This window comes from Suricata suricatta, chromosome 9 (assembly GCF_006229205.1).
Source record: "Suricata suricatta isolate VVHF042 chromosome 9, meerkat_22Aug2017_6uvM2_HiC, whole genome shotgun sequence".
In the NCBI taxonomy this organism is placed as follows: Eukaryota; Metazoa; Chordata; class Mammalia; order Carnivora; family Herpestidae; genus Suricata; species Suricata suricatta.
Window position 1 is genome coordinate 7,046,620 of NC_043708.1, and position 24,765 is coordinate 7,071,384.

The following is a 24,765-nucleotide window of genomic DNA, read 5'->3' on the forward strand; positions in this document are numbered from 1 at the left end:
AGGCAGTCATCGTGCTGTCCGTTATTCTCCCCCCCCCCACGGCCACCATATTGTCACCCCGCTCACCACAAGTGCCGCACCCCCAAGGGGCCTTGGCCGGGGGCTCCGGCAGCCTGCATTAGGACCCAGCGCCCAGGGCCTCAAAAGCCCACACTTTCCCTGCTGCTTCCTATGCTTTTCTCCTGGGAAAAAAAGGAAGATGGGGGAAGGGAGGGAGCGAAAGAAAAAGAAAATCAGCCAGAGTCCCCGGCAGACCCTACCTTTTTTAAGTGTATTTTTATTTATTTTGAGAAAGACAGAGAGCACAAGCAGGGAAGGGGCAGAGAGAGAGGGGAAGACAGAGAATTCCAAGCAGGCTCCACGCAGAGCCCAGCGCGGGGCTCGAACTCATGAACCGTGAGATCTTGACCTGAGCCAAGGTCTGCCTTAAGACTGAGCCACCCAGGCGCCCTGATGGCAAAGTGTCCTCGTGGCGGGAGCCGAGCGAGGAAGTCCACGCGAGCATCAAGACAGCCATTCTGAGGCCGGAGAAGAAAGACATTGAACCGCTTTCGAGAGCAGGCTTCAGCATGACTGAAATGCCCATTCTTACGATCCTCATGTAGTGAAGGCTATTTTGAAATAAACATCTTCTTTTCTTTTCTTTTCTTTTCACTTACCTACTTGCAAGGATGCTTTTCTTTTCTGAAGGAGGTGGAGAGGGCCACCCTGGACGGAGCCCCAGACTATTTCTGAGCCGGTAAATCTGCCTCCTCCCTCCTCCAGGTTCTTTCTGCTTTTCCCAATTAGAATTCTCTGTTTCTCCCAAAAAGCAGAGACCGCTGGGAACACAGAAGTCCTACCTTCTTACTTTCTGTTAGGAGCTGTGTCCCCCTCCCCCAAAATGACGTTGGAGACCCAGGCCCCTAGCACCTATGACTGTGACCTCATGCGGGAGGGGGCTTTGGAGACGATCAGGTAAAAACGAGGTTTAATGAGGCCCCTACCCCAGTGTGGCTGTGTCCTTATTGATGGGGGAGATTTGTCCGCAGAGAAGCTCACCTAGAAGACGGGGCTTGAGACGATGGCAGAGGTGGGGACAGTGCTGAGAAGAGGCGAATGCCATCGAAGGTCCCCGGCAGCCCGGGCAGCCAGGAGAGGCCTCCGCACAGGTCCTCCCTCCCAGCCTCAGCAGGAGGCGGCCTAGCCACCACCTTGATCTTGGACTTTCGGCCTCCAGACTGTGAGTCGCCGCAAACACACTGCATGTTGGTGACATCAATAAACACACACATGGTGGAAAGGTCCAGGTTCAATATCTTTGCCTGGGGAGCTGGCTCTCCTATCGGCCCCCTTCACCTGGGTTATCCCTCAAGGTCAAGGTGAGCTGGGCCTCTCCCCATCACATGAAGACCGAATGAGTTCTCCATCCTCAGGCAGCAGGTTCTGGCATCGAAGCCTGTGATGTCCTTTGACATCTCCCTGGGTTGACGCGTCCCTGGGTCCCACCACCCTGGCTCTGACGGTCAGCTGTCACCTCACGGCTCTCCTCCTCCAACTCTGAAGCTGCTCCAGGATCCAGGTCTAGCCTGCCATTTCTCTTCAGCCCAACCTGCCGCCTGGTCCTCTAGAAACGGGACCGGGCAGACCCCGCCCACTTCCCCTCGCACACCTAGGGCCTCCTTGGCACCCCACACCCAAGAAGTATTCCTTACATTTTGAAGGCTGTGAGTTGACCCCTCCCCAAAGCTCTACTGGAAAAGGAAACTCGGGTGAACAGTCCACATTTGAATGGCTCCTTGAAGTGATTTCAATTCCAATACGTGAGGAGCCAGCAAACCGCTGGCAAGTAGATGCCCTGGGCTGAGTTGTGTCCCCACCACAGGGTCATTTCGGACGGAATTAGTGAAGTTAGGATGAGGGCGAGCGGGAGGAGGGCGGGCCCCTGACCCCATAGGACTGGCGTCCTGATGAGAAGGGACATCCTACCCTCAGAGGCAGACATGCGCGGAGAACTCAAGGTGAGGAGGAGAGATGTGTTACCACAAGCCAAGGACCCGCCAGACGTTGGGAGAGAGGCCTGGAAGGTGAGCGCCTTGGCGGGGGCCGCAGCTGGCTGACCCGTGGACCTCGGACTCGCAGCCTGTGAGACAACAGGCTCCTGGGGGTTCGGTCACCGAGCCCACCGTACTGCGTCACCGCAGCCACCCGCCAGCACAGCAGGGAATGCTATCTCCGTGTTTCAGAGGAGACACAGAGGCTCCAAGGAAAGGGGCCACCCAAGGCTCACGGCTGGTAGGATGTAGAGTCGGGCGTGAACCCAGTTCACACTGACTCTGGGCCCCCGGCAGCTGGACATGGTGGGAACCTGGTGCTGTTTGTGGTTCTCTGGATCCGGTTTCACAAAGGGCCAGGGAGGCGCTGCTCAGAGACTCCCACCCGCAGGGCCCTGGTCAGGGGAGCCGCTGGCCGCTGTAATTAGCTGGCAATTAGCCTCAGAGAGCCCGCCTTGCTTGTGGTTTGGTTCCCTTCATCACACGCCTCGCTCAGGAGAGGGAAGGCCCATCGTGGGACTCCTCTTGTTAGATCTGCTCCAGACAGATCCCGATGGGAAACATAAACCGGGGTGTGGGAGGGTCCCGTCTTTGCAGGACACTTTCTGTGTCTGTTAAGAACCAACCCTCGAAAAGCTGCTGCCTGCCAGCTGCATACACAGGCCGAGGGACCTGGGGGACCTACTGGGACCTGTGGGATCTGGGGTGACTTGGGGGGACCTGGGAGATCTGAAGGGATCTGCGGGGACCTGGGGGACCTAGGGGATCAGGGGGGACCTAAGGCACCTGGGGGATCTGGGAGGAACTGGGGGGGGCCTGGGGGATCTGGGGGAACCTGGGGGATGGGCTCAGAGGGCTACATGGGGGGAAAAACATTCCATCCCAGAGGCTCATCTCTTCTCTGTCCCCTCCTCTCTCCGTCCCACTGGGTCAAGTCACATGCAGTGGTGGGGGAGGGGAGTTCTGAAAAAGTCTCTGGGTGGGATGGAATGGGATGCGAGGGAGGGGTGGGTCAGGAGTGCTGCACTGTCATCCCTACAAGCCTTAGGTAGCCATGAGCCTTGCCTCCAGCCAGGCACCACCACCTCCTGGGCCCCCAGCCACCAAGTGCAGCTGGGCCAGGAGGCCCTAGGACCAGTGCAGCCTCTCCTGTTCATCCCTCTGGATCATCAACCTCTGAGACCTGTGCCCCCAACAGACAGAGAGCTGTCAGTGGAAGGCTTAGCGCTTGGTCTCTTTTTGCTGGTGTGTTAGAAGTGACCCAAGGGACAGTCCCATAGACTGTCCACATGGTGGCCAGAGCTCCATCACTAGCTGTGTGGTGCCTGGCTGGGATTGGGTAGGGTACCAGGGTGGTGCATAATAACTGGGCCACTGGTCATGGGTTCAAATCTTGACTCCACTACTTAATAGCTCTGCAGAAGCTGAATTACGTGCCTTCAACTCTATGTGCCTCGGTTTCCTTATCTGAAAGCGGGAAAGAATAAGTGACACATAGGAGCACTGTGTGGCTCAAGTCCACATAAACCGCTCAAGGCCAGAGGCTCCGTGAGTGCTCAGGAAACAACAGTTCTTCCTGTCACAGCTCATCCGTCTCCCTTCCCGCCTCCCCAGGTCAGAGTTACTGATACACAACTCTAAGGATCTCACCCCCACAGAGGAGCCTCCCTATTTATAAAGAAGGGGCTGGGTGAACCAGCCACTCTCCCACTCTTTCCCAATTCTGTGGTACATTTCAGACGGCCACGTGGACAAAGCCCCCCACCCCCATGCACAGGACCGTCCCCTGAGTCACTTCCTGTGCTGGACAAGGAACCCACGAGGGTGCGGGGGCAAGGGGACCATGGTGCAGAAACCTTTGGCTCGGGTTTTAAAACTCGTAGAAACCCTTTTGGCAGGCCTGCTTCACCACACCTAGGTAAGCATTTTATTTATGCCCAGAGAGCTGTGTGGGGACATTTAGGCCCAGCTCCGTAATGATGTCCCTTCCGACCGGTGGAGTCCCATCCTCCCTGCTCATTAGGGTGAATTGCTTGTTAGTGGCTTTGCAAGTTGGGGATGAGAAATAATCAGAAGCAGGTGGGAGGGCGCCCGCTCACTCCCCGGCCTCAGGCCTGCAAGTGTAGACATTTCATTTCCTCCCAAAGCAGCCCCACGGCCCCTCCCCTCCGCCCCCCTCACGCCAGGCTTCCCTCCTGTCCCCGGGCAGGTGGGGCAAACGCTTATCCTCTGCCTAATTGTTCAACAGGATAATATGCTAGATTTCAAAATAATTAGGCTGATGGTAATGAGGGTTTGATGGTTTCTGTGCAGTTAGACGGATGGACACAAACACTTTGTTTTTAACCTATGCTGAGGCTAATGGCCTCAGGTGGGAATATGGCAGCACTGGGTTTTGAAAGAGGGAAAGAACATATCCTGGGAACCTCGGAGAAAATAAATCACAGGGTGGGCTCTTTCCCGCAGGCTTAGTGCTCTGGATACTGACCAGCTGCTCCCCAGACGTCAGTAATGAGGGGTTTCAGGCCAAAGAGAAGGCAGGGTCACGGGGGGCCGCTTGGTTCGGGTTTGAATCCGTTCCGCCACATTTATTGGCTCTGACCTGGATGGAGCCAGTCACTTAACCGAGCTGCACTTAGATCTTCATCTATACAATGGGGACTATAGGCGTGTTTCGCTGGACGTTGTGAGATCCTGGCGCACGATAAATGTGCTGGAAAAGTTTGGTGGGGGCTACAGAGAGGAAAGCTCGATGTGAAAGTATCAAGAAGCTAGAATGTGGTGGAGGCCAAAATGGATAGTGAGTCACGCCAGCCAGCAAAGTAGCACTGCGTCTTCTAAGGTCCAGACAAGAGTGGCGGCTTAGAATTCCCCGCCAAAACAAAAACATAAAGAAAAGAAACCACCAGGTGTATTGAGAAGCTTTGAGTCACCGTTGTATCATGGCAGGGCCATGGGACCTTGGGTTTCCAGGGCGGCCAGGCAAGAGGCTTCACAAGAAGAGTCTGCAAGGCAGATAAGCGGATCAGGGCGGTCACGTGCTGTGGTGGCTGCTGGTGGGTGGGCTTGGGCGTTTATCTTCAATGCAGGTGGCAGAGTAGATGGGGGCGTATGACCCCAGGGCCTGGGCAGGTGTACAGTACAGGGGAGGGGCTAATCTACCCAGCACACAGCTTCTGAGCCTTTGGTCTATTCAGGGCCCAACACTCATGCTTGGGGCACAGAGATAGAAAACATCCATCTCCTACCAGGCACGTTGTCACCATAGAAAGTGATAGGCAATTTAAGTAAACCTTTCAGGAAGCATAGGACAGAATGATCAGCTCTTCCTGGATGCAGGGGGAGCTTCCTGGGGAGATTCAGGCTGGGCCTTGAAGGACGAATCAGCATGTCTGGAGCATGAGGGCCTCACATTAGGCTGGGGGTCAAAGTGAAAACTCCAATCTACTATGTACAGCATGTGGGTGGTCCAGGGCAACATATTTCCCCTTAATTCTGAGAGAGAGGGAGACAGAACTGTTTTGGCAACTGCAGTGATATGAAAGGCAGTTTTCTCTTCCTCATAATTCTTTATGGCTAGGCTACTCCAACAGCTTCTACCCCGTTGTCTCCCTGTCTTCACACCCTGCTTCACAGCCTTTCCACTAGGCTAGGAAATTCTGGAAAATTGGGTCAGGAGTCACCAGCAATGAGACAGAAGTAATGGAACCTAAGGCCGGTGATTGGTCAGTACCATGGACAGAGATGGGGAGGTTGCCCCTCTCCAGCTCTTTCCTTGGCCACTTGGGCTTCTGTCAACTGTCTTCCTTATCCACCCGTACAGGCTATTCAGAGCCACTTTCTCCTCTTATGACATTTCACATCACTATTAGCAAACCAAGGTCTGAATTTTGCTGGAACCCATTCAAATTTAGAGGACTGCATTTGGAGACTTTCCTGGTGCCATTTTTATCAAAATTGGCAGGAGCTCCACAGATGAAAGGGCACTCTTACATCCTCTGTGAGTGTGGCAGTGGGAGGTAGAGCCCACCAGGATTCTGATCCTGGGGCTGGGTGGGGGTGAAAAAGGGCAGATGTTTAATTGAAGGCAAGGATCTTGGGGCTCCCCTGAGCCTTGGGTCCCAGGCTGATGCTGCATCTAATCTCCCCATTATAGGATAGAAGCCCAAGGGGACTTGCTGTGTGGTCTCTGACTCTTTTCTGTCCCTGGGGGCCCACTCTCCCATAGGAAGACTGGGGTGGTTGCCGAGAAAGTCCTGAAGCAAGGGCCATGCCTAAGGCAATTCCATGGAAGAATTCAAGTCCACTATGGGAAACTCAAGGCCGGCCTGAGGAAGTGAGGAGGTGAGGTGACATCCTGAAACACCAAGTCAATCTTGCCTGAGCCAGACACCAGCTCACAGGTTACTCTTAGGACAGCCAACAGGAAATGGCAGAGCTGTGCACTGAAGCCAAGATCTTGTTGGTAACCCTGAATTCCTGCTTGTGAGCAGGGCTCCCTTCAAGAATCACCTGGGAAAGCCAAGCTGATGCTGCAGGAACGCCACAAAAGTCTGCTGCTGCCAAGGCGGAGCTTAAAGGACTGGAGTCCAGAGCTGCTCAGCTGAGTACCCCCCAGATATAGAGGCTAAGACTTCACAAAGCTTCCCCTGGCCAAAGAGTCAGGGGCCCTGACGCTCATTCTACTGGTGCCATTTTCCTGGTAAACACACGACACTCCGTAAGGCACTCAGAACTAAAGGCACTGGGCTCGTGACACCTGCCTGTCGTGCACGGTAAGCACACTATAAAATCCTACTGGTCCTGCACCCACGCTTCCCTATCCCGTTGTGCCGCATGAGGCAAAGCAGTCCATCACCCTCTCAAGATATTCCTTACACACCCACCTGTCTTTAATTTGGACACATTGCATAGCTTCCAGGAAATCGTGTTTGAATTGTAGCACCTACTATGTGCCAGCCACTGTGCTAAGCATTGAGACCATAATGGTGGATTTGGGACTCCGAGACAGTCATCCATCAAATGCCTAGATCTTATTCTCAGTGTCTGAGGACCCATCTGCTTCACCTAGTATACAGTGGTTTTCAGGGTTCTGACTCACAGTGTAGCAAGGTGGATACACAGCAGGTTCTCCGACTTAACTAAACGAAGACCATGAAAACAATTTTGAAAACATGCTGAAATACCCTAAGAAGGTAAATTGTTATGAACAGAAATGACACCAAATGTCCTAGCCATTCAGCCAGAAATGAAAACCAGTAGAAGCAACAGAAAGGAACGATGGAGCGTCTCTTGATGTTTTGGTTAATGGCTGAGGGATGTCCCAACAATAATGAAGTCTCATATAAGATTCTGAAGGGCTGTGGGGGTCAGGAAAGGGGAGACTCTTTTTAGCTGGGTTAGTCAGAGAGCCCCTCGTGGTGGAGGCTTGGAGATGGGGAGCTTGGAGATGGAGAGATAGGCTGAGTGGTGGTAGCACAGGGAGGCGCAAGGGAACAGATGAGGGATGAAGACTGGTCGGGTTTAAGCAGACCAGCAGGTCTGTGGTCCCACAACAACAGAACACACTGGTTCTTCTTAGCATGCAGGCTCCCAGGCCCTTCCAGAATCAGGACGTGCAAAGGAGGAGGCTCATGGATCTCTAACCAATTCCTGCCCAAGATTCAGATTCAGAAGCAGATCTCTGGAGGGACCCACAAGTTCATTAATGGATGGGAGGGGAAGTGAGTAAGAATGGACCATGGTGGCCCTTGAACACTGGATGCAGTCTGAAGGCATGAGGGAGCCACTGTGAGGCTTTAGAGTAAAGGCATGGTGCCACCATAGTGATGAATGCAGGAGAAGGATGGGGCGGAGAGAAACAGGAAGCAAGAAGTCCTCCTGGGAGGCTGTTGCAGGAGTCCAAGCATAAAGTGATGAGCCAGGACAAAGGCAGCAGTGATGGAAAGAAAGCAATTAATAAATACGGAGTAGAGACTTCTAGGTGGCTCAGTCGGGTAAGTGTCCAACTCTTGATTTCGGCTTAGGTCATAATCTCACAGTTCATGAGTTCAAGCCCCGCGTCAAGCTCCATGCTGACAACACATCGCCTGCTTGGAATTCTCTCTCTACACTCCCCTCTGTGCACCTCCCTCACTTCCTCTCTCTCTCTCTTTCTTTCAAAATAAATAAATAGGCATTGAAAAAATAAAAAGAAATACGGAGTAGAATTGACAAGACTTGGCAACTGATTGGAGGTCGGGTGAAATGAGATGGAGTCAAAGGTGGCTTACTCAAGATGTCTTTGGTGTTTTTAATACAAAATAGAAATATAAACACACAGGATCGTATATTCTTTAATACTTATCTGATTTGAAGAAACAGCTCCCATTTCGTCTCCCAAGGACTTACAATCGCTCAAGACAATATTAATAATGATGTATTTTATGGTATATGAACTTTGCCATCTGTGGTACAGCCATCAAAAAGTCAATATGAGTAAATTGACAAGCTTTTCAATGAATGAAATTAATTTTCTTTTTCTGCTGCATCACTAAACATAATTTCAGAATGTCATGGTAATATTCAGTGTCCATTAGCATGGCCATGTGACAGAGCGGTGGGCAAGTTAAGATATGGGGAGAAACGGCGCTCTCATTGCATGAATGCACGGGGCACACGTGCCCGCTGAAAACAGGCATGTGTTCCAGTGGGCACAGAGCCCCCCAGTCTTCTCACAGAATTTGTCACATGTGTAGCCAAGAGACCTCTGCCCTTTGAGCGTGAGAAAATGGATTTTAACACCTTGCCCGGTTTAACCTCAACCCAAGTGTTCCGTAGAGGAACAGATGGTCTGGCCAAGGAGGAGGTCAGAGGGGATCAGAAAGTCCAGGATACGCGTTCAAAAAACAGCAAGAAAGAGGTTTACAGAGGATGCTACTCAGCCAAGCCACGACTAGAGCCCAAGGCTTCCCACTGGGCAGTCCAGCCATAACCACGGGCCCAGCTGGCATGGAGACAGGGGGAGGTCCTAAGGGCAGTAGCAGACACGGGCATTGAGAGTGTGGCCATTGCTTTGTGGGAAAAAAACAGAGATGGTTGGGTGGTCTCGAGCTTGTGGGAAGGTGGCTGGTTCATTCATCCGGTCACTGGGCCACTCATCATTGAGCACTGCCCATGGTGTATGCTGTTGGAAGCCTTGGGGACACAGCGGAGAAGCAAAGACACAGATGCCACAGCCCTGGTGGAGAAGCCAGAGTACCTGGTGAACAAGGAGCACAGCAAGCGCAGGCTGCAGTCACTGCTCTGAGGGAAATATTCAGGGAGAGGGCAGTCAAAGAGGGTGGCCTGGTGTGGATGAGGGGCCTGCCTCAAAGGAGGGGGTCCCAGTTTCAGGTCCATTGAGCCACTTTTTCCAAATCTAGAGAAGGAAAAAGAGCCACCAGTTCTGGGCTGCTTCTTGAGTTCCCTTTGCTGAACACGAGCTTGTTTAGACCTCACACACCCCCAACGGGGCAGGTCCTGCCACCCCCACTGTGCCCGGGGTCACCCTGTGCACAGCACAGGCCATTGGGACAATGGAATGGATGGGAAAGTGTACTAAAAATGTCAGCTTTCCATTACTTTTACCACAGCATGCTCTTGGGGACTGTGTGTGTGTGTGCACACACACACCTATGTGTATTAAGTGCCTGAAAGACACCAGCCACTATAAGCATCAATGTCCCTATTCTGAAGATCAGCATGTGAGACTCAGAATGACTAACTGATGTGTCTGTACTAAAATCATGTCTTTCCAAGGTCAAAGGCCATGCTCTCTCTCTTCTATCTCCCTCAGGAGGAATGTCCTCTTCCCGGCCCAAGGCAAGTGCCCTCAGTGCCACCTCTGGTATAATGGCGAGAGGGGCAAGCCTTCCCCAGGTACCAGTGGGGGCCTTCCTGGGGCGCCTGCGCAGAGAAGAGCCGGAAGCCCACAGGGAAAGTGCTTAGATGATATGGCTTATTCTATAGCTGGGACCCCTCGGCTTCACTTCACACACACACACACACACACACACACACACACACACACACACCCAGCTCTGGGGCACACCCACCTGGCTTTTTCCTTCCTTGTTGATGGAAGAAATTGCCTTGTGAAAACCAGTGGCCTTTCCTATTTTCTCTAAATGGTTGGAAGGGTTTTTCGCCTTCCGGTTGACAACGTGGATGACAAAGATGGATTTTCAGAGCAAATATTCGTGTTGTTTGTGATCGTGTTTGTGCAGCAGGAAGCAGGCAGCTGGATAATGGAGCCCCTTTGGGAGAGGGGCTGAGGACTGTGTTTTTTGCACCTTGGTCCTTTTGGGCCATGCCACTAATTGGAACTTACTGTCCCATTAATGAGTTCTCTCTCCAGAGATTCGTATGACCATTTTGACTCTAAAGTCCCTGCCTAATGGACTATTGAACGACAGAAAGCCTGCACAGCTTTGTCTCAAAAGCTCTCCATTAAATATACAGCAGTCCCCAATTAACCCCAGGCTTAAAAAACCGAGTGGCAAAGCAACTCTGAGGCCAGCCTTGGAAAGAGGGCTAAATTGGTATGATGTCATTGCTCTCCCTCCCTGGAAGAGGCCAGCGTGGCCACCATCTGAGCAGTGGACACCAGGGCCCTTGGTGGCCAAGAATCAATTTCCATCCTCAAGATGCCACCTGTCCCTTCCAAGTCACTCGGGTCCTGACGGTGACCCTGGAGGGCAAGGCCCACAGGACCCACGTCTTCAAACCATTCCCTGGCTAGCTCGAAAGTAGTACTATGGCAATAGCGGGGCCAAGCCAAAAAGGGTCCCCAGGGACACCAGTGGGGAGATGCAAAGAAATGAGCTCATCCCAGTGGGGCTGGGATAAGGGTTTCTTCTCCAGAACCTCCTTGTGTCTTCATGAGCACACTGCCAAGATTCCTAAGACCTCTAGCTAATGCAGATCTGATAGGCAGTCTTCCCTGCTCACAATCCTTCAATGGCTCACTATTGCCCTCAGCATAAAACCCAAGCTCCTCCTAGTGTAATAGAGGAGGCAGCAGTCTACATGTCCCGTCTCAGCAACCCCATGTGCCTCCTCAAATCTGATCTCAGGAAATGCTGAGCTGTTGCCATCTTCACATCCCTACCCCTTCCACACCCTCAGCCTTGGCTCAGCCACACCTTCTCTCACCCAGCCCCCAAGTCTCACTGCAGACTCATCCTCCTAAGGAAAGCTTCCTCCATTGAACCCTCTGCTCCCCTAGTGCAGCCCTAGGCCAGGGTCTAAGTTCCAAGTTCCCTTCGCTCTGTTCCCACAAGAGCCCATATTGACACCATGTCCACTGCAGAGACCTGACCTCATTCATTTGGTGTCTCTCTTGCTGGAACAGGGTCTCTCTCCACCTCGGCTCTACTAACATTTTGGGCTGTTTGTGTATTTGTTGGAGGGTGGGGTGGTGGCTTCCTGGGCATTATGACAACCAAAATGTCCCCATCCATTGCCAAGTGTCCACAGGGGCAAAGTGGCTCATGGGTGAGCATCACTGAGCTAGACTGTCAGCTCCCTGAGGGTGTACTGAGCAAGGGCAGAAGGGCACGGAGCCAGGGACCTGCGGGTGAGATCCTCGCTGCCCTCCTTGTCAGCCGAGTGTGCCCCCAAGCAAGCTGCACCCCCTCCTCTGCCTCGGCTTCCTCGCCTGTGAAGTGGGGTAACGGCAGCCAGCATGGAGAGCAGCTGACCCCAACGGTTGGTGGCGGCAATCAACACATCTGGTTCTGCCATTTGACTGGAGGCCATGCTTTAAATCCACAGAAGACTTAGTGTTAGATTCAGACTCACCTGTCATCATTGATCCCTGCCACACACCGGGCCTTGTTTCCATGTGTGCCATCCCATTCCGCTCTCATCATTACTGTTGCCTTCATTCTACAGGTAAGGAAACTGAGGCCCCAGTGTCAGCGGTCTCACTCGGGATCGAAGTGGCTACCTGTTGGAGCCCAGATTGGAAGCCTGTCTTCTGGCTCCAAGATTGTCCAGGTCTCCTTCCTCCCCAGAACCTGGTAGATTCTCTCCTTCCACCTGCCAGGGTCCCATCCCACTGTCTGGTGATCCCTGTGTATCCTGAGGCTTCAATTCCACGTCAATTCCTCTACAATGATGAGCCTACGGCACCTCTATTTCTTACTATGACACTATCACACCTGCCCCCCCCCAAGCCATGAGCTCCAGGGAGGCTGAGTTAGTGACTGAGTATCACCTATTTTGTCCAGTGCCTGCACAGTACTGGCACTTGCTATGTGCTGGATGAATAAATAAGTGACTAATAAAAAATAGGTAAGAGGGGTGCCTGGGTGGCTCAGTCAGTTGAGCGTCTGACATCAGTTCAGGTCATGATCTCATGGTTTGTGGGTTCAAGCCCCACATTGGCTCTGTGCTGACAACTCAGAGCCTAGAGCCTGCTTCGGATTTTGTGTGTGTCTCTCTCTCTGCCCCTCCCCAGCTCATGCTTTGTCTCTCTCTCTCTCAAAAATAAATAAACATCAAAAAAAATTTTTTTAAATAGGTAAGAAAGGTGAGCTCATAGGATTGAACAATCTGGAACATGGCGGCCAGCAGACCAGGGAGAGCCCCTCAGCCCTCCGTGCATGTCTCCACCTTTCTCCAGAGACACTGCTTCTATATAATGAACCCAACACAGCACATAAAATAGGGACAATCACATACAGGCGATACCAGAGCCTGCGGTTTTTAGAACTGTGGCTCAGGCCCACTGACACAGGGTCAAGCAGAAACTTGCCAGTGGTCAGCTCCATCGGCAAAGCCACCCCACAGCCCATGGGGTCAGCAGATGCGGGGGAGCTTCACCAGAATCCCTGGTCCCTCCGACCTCATCCAGTTCCTCCACTACCCCTGTGGATGCTGAGCACCAAGCCTTGCCTCCTACTGTTCCAGCCTTCCCCAAACGCCGGCAGGTGTTTTCACGCCTCTGTGTCCTCCTACCTGTGCATTAAGTCTCCACCCACATGGAGCTTCCTGGAAACGCTGTCCTTCCCTCCCGCTCTGGCGGGGCTCCCACAATGCCTTGCACTCCCCTGGCATCCACCTCCCTCATCCGCTCCGCTCCGAATGACCAACAGTGCCTGGTCCTCAGGCCTTCCCTGCAGCATCCCTGGCACACACACTGCACAGGTGCTTGCTAGATGTTTGACGCACGACTGAATGCATTTAGCGCAGGGCCATTCGTTATGGCTGCAGGGCCTGATGCCCTGATGTCACCACCAGCAAGTCCCTTGCTTGGCTCCAGGATCACCAAGCAGCCCTCTGATGATGACTCAGCCTCTCCCATGAGGTCTGTCAACAGGCGAGAACACCTCAGTCAGAACTCAAAAATTCTGATCCATGTGGCTGTTTATGATTCTTACTGTAAACTAGCAAATCGGATTCTGGTGTCCTAAAAACAGAAGCAAGCACAGAGCGACTCCCGTGCGGGGCCGAGCATTGTGTCCATGCTTGCCCTCTCTCACCCTCTCTCCCAGGACAAACATGGAAACGGTTCTCCCTTTGTCTCTTTCCGTCCCCAAGAAAGGCAGGCGAGGTGGGAAGGAGAGAAAAGCCGCACTAACCTGGCAGCTCCTTCCAGTGTTTACTTAAAAATATTGCACAGAAGAATCCCTTCCCCCAGCAAAGAAAACAGAATCATTTCCTTGGTGGGGGAAGGGGGAAATACAGTTCCTAAGAAACCCACCCCTGCCCTTAATAAAGTAAATGTATTTTATTAAGTTTTATGCCACTTAATGATAGCTTAAAGAATCACTACATAAACAATACTATTTTCATGTAAGAGGGTTGGAATATTTCTAACTCGAGCCAGTAAAACCTCACTCCTCGCTGGTTTATAAAACTTGAGTGCATTGATGTGGCAGCACTCAATTAATGTCAGGCCGTATGGATTTCAATCTGGCTTGCAATATATTTAAACAAATGAACTGGATACAAATGTTGGCTCTTTGGCCAGGCAGAGCTAAAAAATCCATTTTCTATCTCATTTATAATAAGAACTAATTTGAATGTAATTTATCTAAAGCACAATGTTTCCTAATTTTTACATGCAACCATTACTTATACTTTAAGTAATAGTTATATCCATGGATCTCCGTGCACTTAATTGAAAATGCATGTTATTAAAATGCGAGACTTCATCCTTCAAAAATAAAAGCATTATCCTAAAGAATAATTGAACACTCAGAGCACGGGAGAAGGGGGGGAGCTTAAGAAAAAAACCCTCTCTTTTAAATACAGCACTTCTCTCTTTTTACGTGGTATTAGAATTGTGTCAGAGTGAAATTAGCCACTCTCGACCCGTTATTTCAATTCAGATTACTACTGCCTCTCATCCGAGTGTCAGACTTGGCATCGGAGTCAAATCCGTCTGCCGAGGAGTGACATGTCAAGGGTGACAGTGACAAATTGTCACTAAGTGAGGAATAACACATGACAGGGCATGTGTCCGTAATGAGGCATATGCATGCCAGGAAGCCTCAGGACGTGGAGGCTGAGGGCAGAATTCTGGAGCGCTCCCGACGCCGGGAGCTCTCATTAGGCTCCTGCGACGGGGGTTTCCGGCATTAAAATAAATAAATAATAAATAAGCTTAAAATAAAACAAGGCCCTCCTTTGGGACCTCTTCTCCCACACTCATGATTTGTTCCTTTCTTTCTCTCTTTAACATCACCCGAGATCAAGGAGACCCACACTCCAGAATGAAATGATTCTACCTCTGTGCGTTCGCACGAACATGTTTATGAGCACTTTGAGAGACGGTCCAATTTACCAGGCGGAGGCCATCACACAGACGCTCACAAGTGCACCAAAGAGCAGATTTTGTATTGGTCTCCAGTGCAAATGATTGTATATTTTACCCTGAGCAAAATGCAAACTGTTAGAGAGAGAGAGAGAGGTATCATTATGAAAAATTAACTCAAGAGGCTGCAAAAAAAGGAAGCATTAAGAAAGGGAGAGAGAATTCCTTACTGTTTTGTCATTAGTTTCACATATGGGATCCCCATAATTTTTGTCCAGATGAACAGTGTTTTTATACTCAAGTCATGGAGTATGTGTATTAAAGACGTGCTATTCGGGAGCACCTGGGTGGCTCGGGTGGTTAAGCATCCGGCTTTGGCTCAGGTCATGATCTCATGATTTGTGGGTTCGAGCCTCTCATTGAGTTTTGTGCTGACAGCTCAGAGCCTGGATCCTGCTTCAGATTCTGTGTCTCCCCCTCTCTTTGCCCTTCCCCTGCTCATACTCTGTCTCTCTCTCTCAAAAAAAAAAAAAAAAAAGAAAGAAAGAAAAACTTAAAAAAATTTTAATAAAAATAAATTTTGAAAATAATTAAAAAAAGACATGCTATTGGATTTTATTGGATAGTTAGACAGATAGGAAGGGGGTTGGGAAAAGGATGGAAAGGTGGGGAAATGGACAAGGAGGGCAAGGAATGAATGGATGGATGGATGGACAGTGGATAGATGGGGGTGGATGGGGGATGGATGGTTGGATGGATAGGGGGTAAATGGGGAGGTGGAATGGTGGAATGAAGGATGGATGGATGGATGGATAGATGGATGGGGGTGGATGGAAGGTGGATGCGTGGGGTGAATGATGGATGATGAATGGATGGATGGATAGATGGATGGGGGTGGATGGGAAGGTGGATGGGTGGGGGGTGGATGGGGGATGGATGGGGCTATGGATGAGGGGATGGATGGGGGATGGATGGAAAGATGGGGGTGGGTGGAGAGGTGGAAGGGTGGGGTGAAGGATGGATGGATGGTGGTTGCGGGGAAGGATGGGTGGGCACAGAGGTAAGACAAGATGTGTTGAGTCACCAGGTATGGCAGGGGCAGCTCCCTGGTGGAATCAGATGTCACGTAGGAGCTTGGACTGTCCAAAGTGGTCAATAGCTATTGGAAGGTTTTAAGCTGAGAGTGAGTGGCCAGGTCTGCATGGCGGAAAGATCACTGTGGCTTCAGAGTGGGCAATCAGTGGGGACAGATGAGAGTGAGGAAGGTGACCAGGGAGGAGAGTGCTGCAACCCACCAGGTATGACCTAGTAAGTAAGGCCCAAGATAAGGTGCTGAAAGTGATTGAGAGCAGGGAGAAATAGAAGGGATGCTAGAGAGAAATCACCAGAGAAGTTGGTTAGTTGGTTGGATTTATAAAATGGGGAGAGAGAGACCTAGGTGATTCCCAGGTCCCTGGTACAATGATAGAACCAGTCACCGAGGCAGAAGCACAGAGAAAGAGCAGGTGTGAGAAGGCAGTGATCCGGCGGCCATTTGGTAAATGCCGAAGTCCTAGCGAGGAGCCTGGTGGGGAGCCCTCAGCGCCCTGGTGCGGATTGAAGCTGCAGGAGGAGGGGGGAGCGGTGATCAAAGACTGTATTTCAGCAAAACTGGAGAGGACCCAAGGGGCAGGGTTTGCCCATTCCTACCGTACAACATTCTACACACAGATCTCTCTCTCTCTTTAAGTGGAATTATGCATTAAACACTAGCTTGCAATTTGCTGTTTTTTCTCTTAATAAAAATATCATGGACACGTCCCCTTTATGGACCTCATTTTTAGTGGCTGTTTCAACCCACGTCATAAATTACTGAATATATTCCCTATTGTGGGCGTTTAGATTATTTCTGGGTTTTCGGGATTATATATGCCTTCCTGGGTTGTTTACCTCTAACATAACTGATCTTCTTTGCCACGGCCCCCCCAGAGCTCCATGGGGATCAAAGGGAGAGAGAGGAACAGGGGCACAGAATGCCTAGATGCCCTCAGTGACGCTGGGTGCCGAGGGATCACTTAGGGACCATCTCCCACCCGGGGGGGGGACAGGAGAGACGCAGACACCCAGGGAGGCTCTAAGAATTGGAGTCTGCGTCCGTGGCTCCACTCTACTGCATCCTTGGGGCCTCTCCAGGAAACTTAATACACCGTTCATTTAAAAGTCGTTTGTTTTTTTTTAAGTTTACTTGTTTATTTTGAGAGCGAGAGAGAGAGCGAGAGAGAGCGTGCAGGCACAAGGAAGGGGCAGAGAGAGAGAGAGAGAGAGACAGAGAGAGAATCCCCAGCAGGCTCTGAACTGTCGGCATGGAACCTGATGTGGGGCTCCAACTCACAAACCTGAGCTGAAATCAAGAGTCAGACACTCAACTGTCTGAGCCACCCAGGCGCCCAAAAGTCATTTATTAAATTCAATGTCACAAACAGCTGCATATTGATTCTTGGGCCATCTGAGTACAAAAAGTTTACTTTTTGCTCATGCAAAACAGCACAGTGCTCACTGGGGGTCTGCAGGAGGCTCTGCTTCAAGGGTCCCTCAGGGGCCCAGGCTGACAGAGACTCCATGCTTGTGTAGTCTTGCCTTCTGGAACATTCCGCCTCTTCACATGGTAGAGGGAAAGAGATTAGAGAACCCCACATGGGCTTTCCAGGGCTCCTGCTGGAAGTTCGGCACAGGCGCACCGCCCCGGGCACAGAACAGTCACATGACCACACCTAACTGCAAGGGGGCTGGGGCAGGTGGGACGACCATGGATAATTTACTGGCTCTGCCTCAGCTTACCCTGTGACAACAACATAAGGTCAGGCTTCCAATGAACGCCCACGGTATCACAGCAGAAGATTAGACACAGCCTAACTGCCCTCCAACAGGAAACTGATGAAGTTCATTGCTGGACTCATCCATAGAATATAGTTTAATCAGAAAAAAAAAGAGAGAGCACTTTCATATCACTATGAAATCATCTCAAAATATATTACAAAGAGGGGCATTAAGCATCCAGCTCTTGATTTCAGGTCAGCTCGTGATATCATGGATTCGTGGGTTCAAGTCCCATGTCAGGCTCTGTGCTCACAGAGCCTGCCTGCCTGTTTGGGATTTTCTGTCTCTGTCTCTTTCTGCCCCTCCCTTGCTCTGTCTCTCTCTCAAAAATAAATAAGCTAAATACACTAAACTAAAAGCACAGAGCAGAATGTACAGAACACCGCCATCGGGTAGAGGGGACTATGCAGCTGACTGTATGTTCGTCAGAATGTCGGACACGGGAGGCTGGTAATAACCTTGCTGGTGTTTAAGTAAAGAATGCGCGCTCCCGAAAGGGGAGGGGAGGGCCAACTCCACGGCCACCCTGCTCTACTTTCAATGTCGAAGCATTGTCGGTGCATGACCTGTTCAGAAAAGTCTCTAAATCGTTTTGCAAAAATCTTCATTAAAATTGACCTTGAGCCCGCCACATACAGATGCCGGAGCTTGGGCGCACGCGCACACACACACACATGCACGCACGCACGCACAAGCCAGGAGCTCCCCCCAGCATTTCTGACAGGCTCCAGGCCGCCTCTCCGGGGCACGTGAAGAGCCGCCACATCACAGTGGCTGCCAACAGCTCTACGGAGGTCACTCTCCTCCAGGCGGACTTTGTCCCTTGGTGGCCCCTGCTCGCGGTGCCCTCCAGCCTCGGGGAGGGGCCTTGAGTCCACAGGACACAGCTGATTGCAGGTTCTCAGCACTTCCTCGGTGTCAGGAAGCCCCAGGCAGATCAGAGGCACTGAGCGTCCGCTCCTAGGTAGGGGACCTCGGCCGCGCGCCCATGGACCTCACTGTGCCCGGGGGCCACTCGCCCTCAGCAGGGGAGCGCACGCCACGCCTCCAAGTCCAGCCCGGCTTCTCAGAAAGCACGGGGAGCAGACACCTCAGTGGGCAGCCCACCTCCCCAGCCCTCACTTCCTCCCCGAGGGCGGCCCCGCCGCAGGATGCCTGAGCGTGGAAAGAGCTCGCACTATTTCCAGAAGGACAGGAGCCCCAGCATTGTCCGATGGCTGTGTGCTTGGCAGGTGTGCAAACCCAGGAGCACTGATGAAGGGGGCGGAGTGGCCCCTGGGCTCACAGCGAGGTCTGTGTCACCAAGGTCCCCTACCTCGGAGCGGACGTTCAGTTGTCCAGCTCAGCAGAAGCGCGCCCAGGAGCCCGCAGACCCACAGGACAGACCAGGGGAGCGGGACAAACCCCTGGCCGCCTGCAGCAGGTCTGCCAACCCAAACCCAGCAGGGGCGAGGTTCCAGCCGAGAGAGAGAAGCTCAAAAAGGCTCCGGTCCACCTAATTAATTTCAAGTGTTTGGGGAAATCAGAGAAAATTTGCGGTAGACAAATCCCAGACCTCCAATTGGACAACTGCTCTCCCCCCCCATCTCCCCCTTATGCCTAGTTCTCATGCAAATGTACCCCCGGCCTCCAGGCTCCTCCTGTCCTGTCCGAAGCACTCAACCCCCCCTCGCTGCCATCAGCCTGCCCCTGGAGGTGGCCTCCCCTGCCGAGCCTCAGACATGAAGCCTCCCCCTGGGCAACAAGTGAGTTTATGAATCTCAGTTGTGTGCCTGGGTGTTGGAAGGGACTCGATGGCTTGGGGGCGGGGGGCCCTGCATGACACAGGGGCGCAGGGCTGTCTTTTAGCAGCTGGCCCCAAGAATGGGAGAGAGGGCTATTCCTGGGGCACAGGGCCAATATTGGCTGTGTGCTGGGCACCGTTCTGGGCACTGGGGAGACAGAGGTGGTCCCCAGTCCTGGGGCTGGTGGAGGAGGAGACAAGCCACGGAAGAGAAGTAAACACGAGAGCCTGATTATGGGAATGGTGACAGATCGGAACACAGAAGCCTGGAGTCACTGGGGGCAAGAGCCGGTGAGGAGGGTGTGGGCAGAGATGAGCTCCCAGGATGGGGGGGAATCAGGGGAGAGGGAGGGGAGGGGGAAGGCAGGGGTGGAGGGGGCCACCTTGTGTGGGGCCCATAGATGAAAATGAGCTGGGGGCATCCAGACACTGAAAATCCCCAGAGTGCCAGGGGCAGAGCGAGCCAGAAGCAGGGAGGAACCAGGGAGGTGGGAGAGGTAGGGAAGTCAGGGGGAGGAATGGGCCAATGAGGGGATTTAGTCCACGGGCAAGGGTGGGAAGAAGAAACTGAGACTTCCTTCGGATGTGAAATCTCCAGGCATCGGGTCGCCTGCGGGGCTCGGTCAGTTGAGTGTCTGGCTTCCACTAAGGTCATGATCTCGCAGTTCATGGGTTTGAGCCCCATGTCAGGTTCTGTGCTGACAGCTCAGAGCCAGGAGCCTGTCTTCAGATCCCATGTCTCCCTCTCTTCCTGACCCTCTCCTGCTCACACTCTCTCTCAAAAATAAATAAAACATTAAAAAAAAAAAAAAGGAGAAATCTCCAGGCATCAAAACGTGAGACAACAGACTAGATCATGAGAAGGTATTTTCTACGGTATAAACAGCCAAAGGAGAGAATCAGAATATATATAAAGAACATCTACAGATCGGTAAGGAAAAGACGAAACAATCCAAGAGGAAAGATTTTGAACAGGCTTTTCACGCAAGAAGAAACACCAAGAGGCCACAAGCTTATAAAAAGATCTGTGCTCTGCAAATAATTAGGAGATGCAAATTTGGTGCCCCCAGGGATCTGTGTGGGGCACAGGGCGCAAGGGAGCCCAGGGCCCTGTAGGAAGCATTTGTGATTGTGGGAGTGCTGAATCATAGGGACACATGTACCCCAATGTTCATAGCGGCACTTTCAACAACAGCCAAATTATGGAAAGAGCCCAAATGTCCATCAACGGATGAACAGATAAAGAAGATGTGGTTTATACATACAATGGAATACTACTTGGCCGTGAGAAGGAATGAAATCCTGCCATTTGCAACAACATGGCTGGAACTGGAGGGTGTTCTGCTAAGTGAAATAAGTCAGTCCGAGAAGGACAGATATCATATGTTCTCACTCATATGTGGATCTTGAGAAACTGCACAGAAGACTATGGGGGAGGGGAAGGGGAAAAAGTAGTTACAAACAGGGAGGGAGGCAAAACACAAGAGACTCTTAAATACAGAGAACAAGCTGAGGGTTGATGGGGGTTGGAAGAGAGGGGAAAGTGGGTGATGGGCATTGAGGAGGGCACTTGTTGGGATGAGCACTGGGGGTTGTATTAAGCTATGAACCACGGGAATCTACCCCCAAAACCCAAGGGTACACACGGAACACACTATGTGAGCCAACTTGACAATAAATTATATTTTTAAAAAAGAATAAAATAAGAACATACTTTTTAAATTTACATGTATTATTTCCTTCAAATGTTTACGAAGTCGTTAGGACATGAATATGTATCAGGTCGTCTGGACCTAATACTTCATAAACAGAACTGTCTGGGTGTTTCTTTGGGTTGAAGGGTGTGTGAAACATTCCTGAGACAAAAAAAAAAAAAAGAGGGTGCCAGGGACTCAGGCCGTCTGGGGACCTCAGGATGACAGACAATGGGGCTGCCTCTGAATCTTGTACATGTGCGGAAGGCAGGGCCACGGAAGTCGGGGGAGGGGCCTGGGGGGGCAGGTCAGAAGCTCCGGCTTCTGCCAAGGGGGCCATAGGACTTCTTACAAAGGATTCGCATCAAGCACCATCGCATCCCTGTTTCAGAAGGCTGCGGGTGGTGTGATTCGACTTCTGATGGACACAGAGCAAAGATCCACGCCCTATGTGGCAGCTTGAATTCTGTCCCCTGAAGTGCTGTTAGGTCCTAACCCCTGGAACCCAGGAGTGGGACTTTCCTTGGAATTAAGGGTCTTCACAGGTATAATTAAGTTGAAAATCTCATATGAGGTCATCCTGGATTCAGGGTGAACCCTAAACCCGTGGGATCTGAGACCCAGAGAGGCACAGCGGAGACGGCCATGATGTGCAGACAGAAACAGAGACCGGAGAGGCACTACCTCAAGCCACAAAGAGCCAGGAGCCACCAGAGTCTGGAAGACATGAGGTGGCCCTTCCCCAGAGCCTTCGTAGGGGGCTTGGCCCTGATCTAGGACCTCTGGCCTCCAGGATGGTGCGAACAAACCTGCGTCGTTGGGCCAGTTTGTGGCCGTCTGTTGTGGGAGCCACGGGAAATGACGACAGCTTGTCTGGCCACTGCAGATGGCCCCCTGACACAGGACCTACCTGCCGCCCAGAAGTGGGGGCTGGGCTTCGCGCTTCAGAGCAGGGCTGTCCCATCCTGTAACTGCCGGACCCGCAAGCCGTCCCTCTGTACCATTAGTGACTCCAGTCTTGGTACAGTGGCCTCCCCATGTGGCTGTCCTGTCCCAGGAGGAAGGAAGGGACAGACATATAACCCGCTGGACACAGGAGACAAACAGCACCAACCAGGGAGAACAGGGCTGGGGTCTGTCATCTCCCGCTCTGGGCGCCCACTGGCCCAGGAGCCAGAGCACTTGTTGAGAAATGTGTTCGTGCCGGACCCTTAGAAGCCACGCACCAGTGGCCCTAGCATGTGTGTGTTGGGCAAGATCACCCTGAGTAGAGTCGCCATGGTGACAACACAGCCATCCCTGGCAGGCGGGGCAGGTCCCCTGGACATACCGGTCCATTAGCGCTGCGTTAGCAAGCAGCACAGGCTGCCGGCTTACATGGAAGTCCCGTCTCCCCATCTCGGAGGCCAGACGGCGGAGATCAGGTGTCGGCGGGGTCGGGTCCTTCTGAGGGCGGGAGCAAGAACATGTTCCAGACCTCGCTGCCAGCTTCTGGAAGCCTCAGCCTCCCGTGGCTTGTGGACAGCTGTCTTCCCCCTCTGTCTTCCTGGTGTTTCCCCTCTAGGCATGTCTCTCTGTTCAAACTTCTCCTTTTTATTAGGAGCCCAGTCATTCTGCATTAAGGGCCACCTCTGAGGACCGCGTGTTAGCTCAGCTACCTCTGGAAAGTCCCCTCCTCCAAATAGATCACATTCTGAGGTCCTGGCGTTCCGATTTGGAGGGACGGAATTCAACCCGTACACTGGAACAACCAGAGGGCACGGATCCTTCCAGAAGTCAGGCAGCCACTTAGTATCAGGGAGGCAGGTGCAGGATAAAGTGGCAGCTACTGAATCAACGTGGCGACAGGTCAAGTGCATGGACATCCTGCCTGGGCTTGAAGCCCCAGCTCCGTCCTTTACTGACTCTGTGAATTCAGGCATTTCCCCAAACCCTGTAAGGCCTCGTTGCCTCCTCTATAACCTGAGAATAAAATCTCAATAGTTCGCCCCAGGACCCCATGAAACACATGCCAGTGGCCCTGACCAGCAGCGTGTGCTGTGACCGTCCTATGTCCCCAGTCTCCGGCACGTTGTGGGCATTCTATTCATGTGTGGAGAGTGAGAGAATCAGAATATGTAGGAACGAACCAGTCAGCGGCCACAATTTTTGACAGGCCTACGAGAGGCCACTAAGCCCCCTCGCTGATGGGGACAAGCTGAAGCCGCTAAGCTGAAAAGACGACCTGGGTCCCTGCGTGTCTGCACCAGGGCAACTCATGTGGGAGAAGGCAGCTCCGCCGTTTCTCCCACTGTAAGACTGGTAAATGTTTTATACTTATTTACGAGGTAGAGCAATTATGTCTAATTATTCCATAATGCAAACACATTATGAATACTTAGGGCGCCATTTCCCCCCTCCTCCTAAGGAATCTGGCGGCACTGTGTTTTAAAGACATTTTGTGTAATTGAAATTTGGAACAGGTGTAGAGAGGGAAAAAAGAGCCTTCCTGACTCGGAGGTGAGGGAAGGTGCCAGACGCTCTTGGCTCCGAACAAGGAAGCGTCCCAGGAAGCACTGGGAAGGGCCCTGCCGTGGGAAGCCCGCAGATCAGAGCAGCACCTTAGGGCCAACTCCCAAGAGGTCCCCGAGCCAGCCCTCTCTCGCGTGGCATCTCTAACTCCTTATTCCTCAGAGCACTTACCCCCGTGAGGTGGCCTCACCTGCCCACGTGTCTGTGGTCTACACCCCTCACAAGAAGGGAAGAGTTTTTGGTCTCCTGACCCAGGGCAACCCTGCGGTCAGGCATGCAGATGGCACTCAATAAATTCCTGTTGAATAAGCAAGTGAATAAATGAATAAGTCAGCCCTGGAGGGGAAGGAGTTGGGAAAAAGGAATTAGCATTAAATGAGCATTTACTATATGGGACAGTCCCACGACAGCATTTAGTCGAGCTCCAGGTTTGGCCTTTTACCTCCAATGCACAGATGAGGAGACTGAGGCTCAGAGACAGCACATGGGCTGCCGGAGGTCACGTGGGGACAAAGCTCAGACTCACTGTCACCTCTCCACCACAGAGGCCATCTTCTGCCTCCCATATCAGCCCCTGGGACAAGGAGCACCTCATATCGGCAGCCAGGACACCATACGTCACCCGACGGAACAGCACCGCTGGGATCCAGACGCAGCCCTCAGACAGAAACGCTGGTTCTAAAAATGAAAAGGGACCCAAGTGCCCATTCATCAGGCTCATTTTCCCGACAGCTGAATGGAGACTTGAACTACAGGCTCTCAGCCTGAACTTCGACTTGGCCTAATTCCCTACTGAGTGGTGAGTTTGCCCCCTGTCCTGGGTCTGGCCGGCGGAAGACCTCAAAGGGCATCTCTGCCGTCACGTGGCCTTGACACACAAGTCCTATGTGTTCTTATTCGTGAAATAATCACCGTATTTTTTAAATGTTTTTTTATTTATTTTTGAGAGAGAGAGAGAGACAGTGTGAGCAGGGGAGGGTCAGAGAGAGAGAGACACAGAATCTAAAGAGGCTCCAGGCTCCGAGCTGTCAGCCCAGAGCCTGACACAGGGCCCGAACCCACAAACCGTGAGATCATGACCTGAGCCAAAGCTGGACGTTCAAC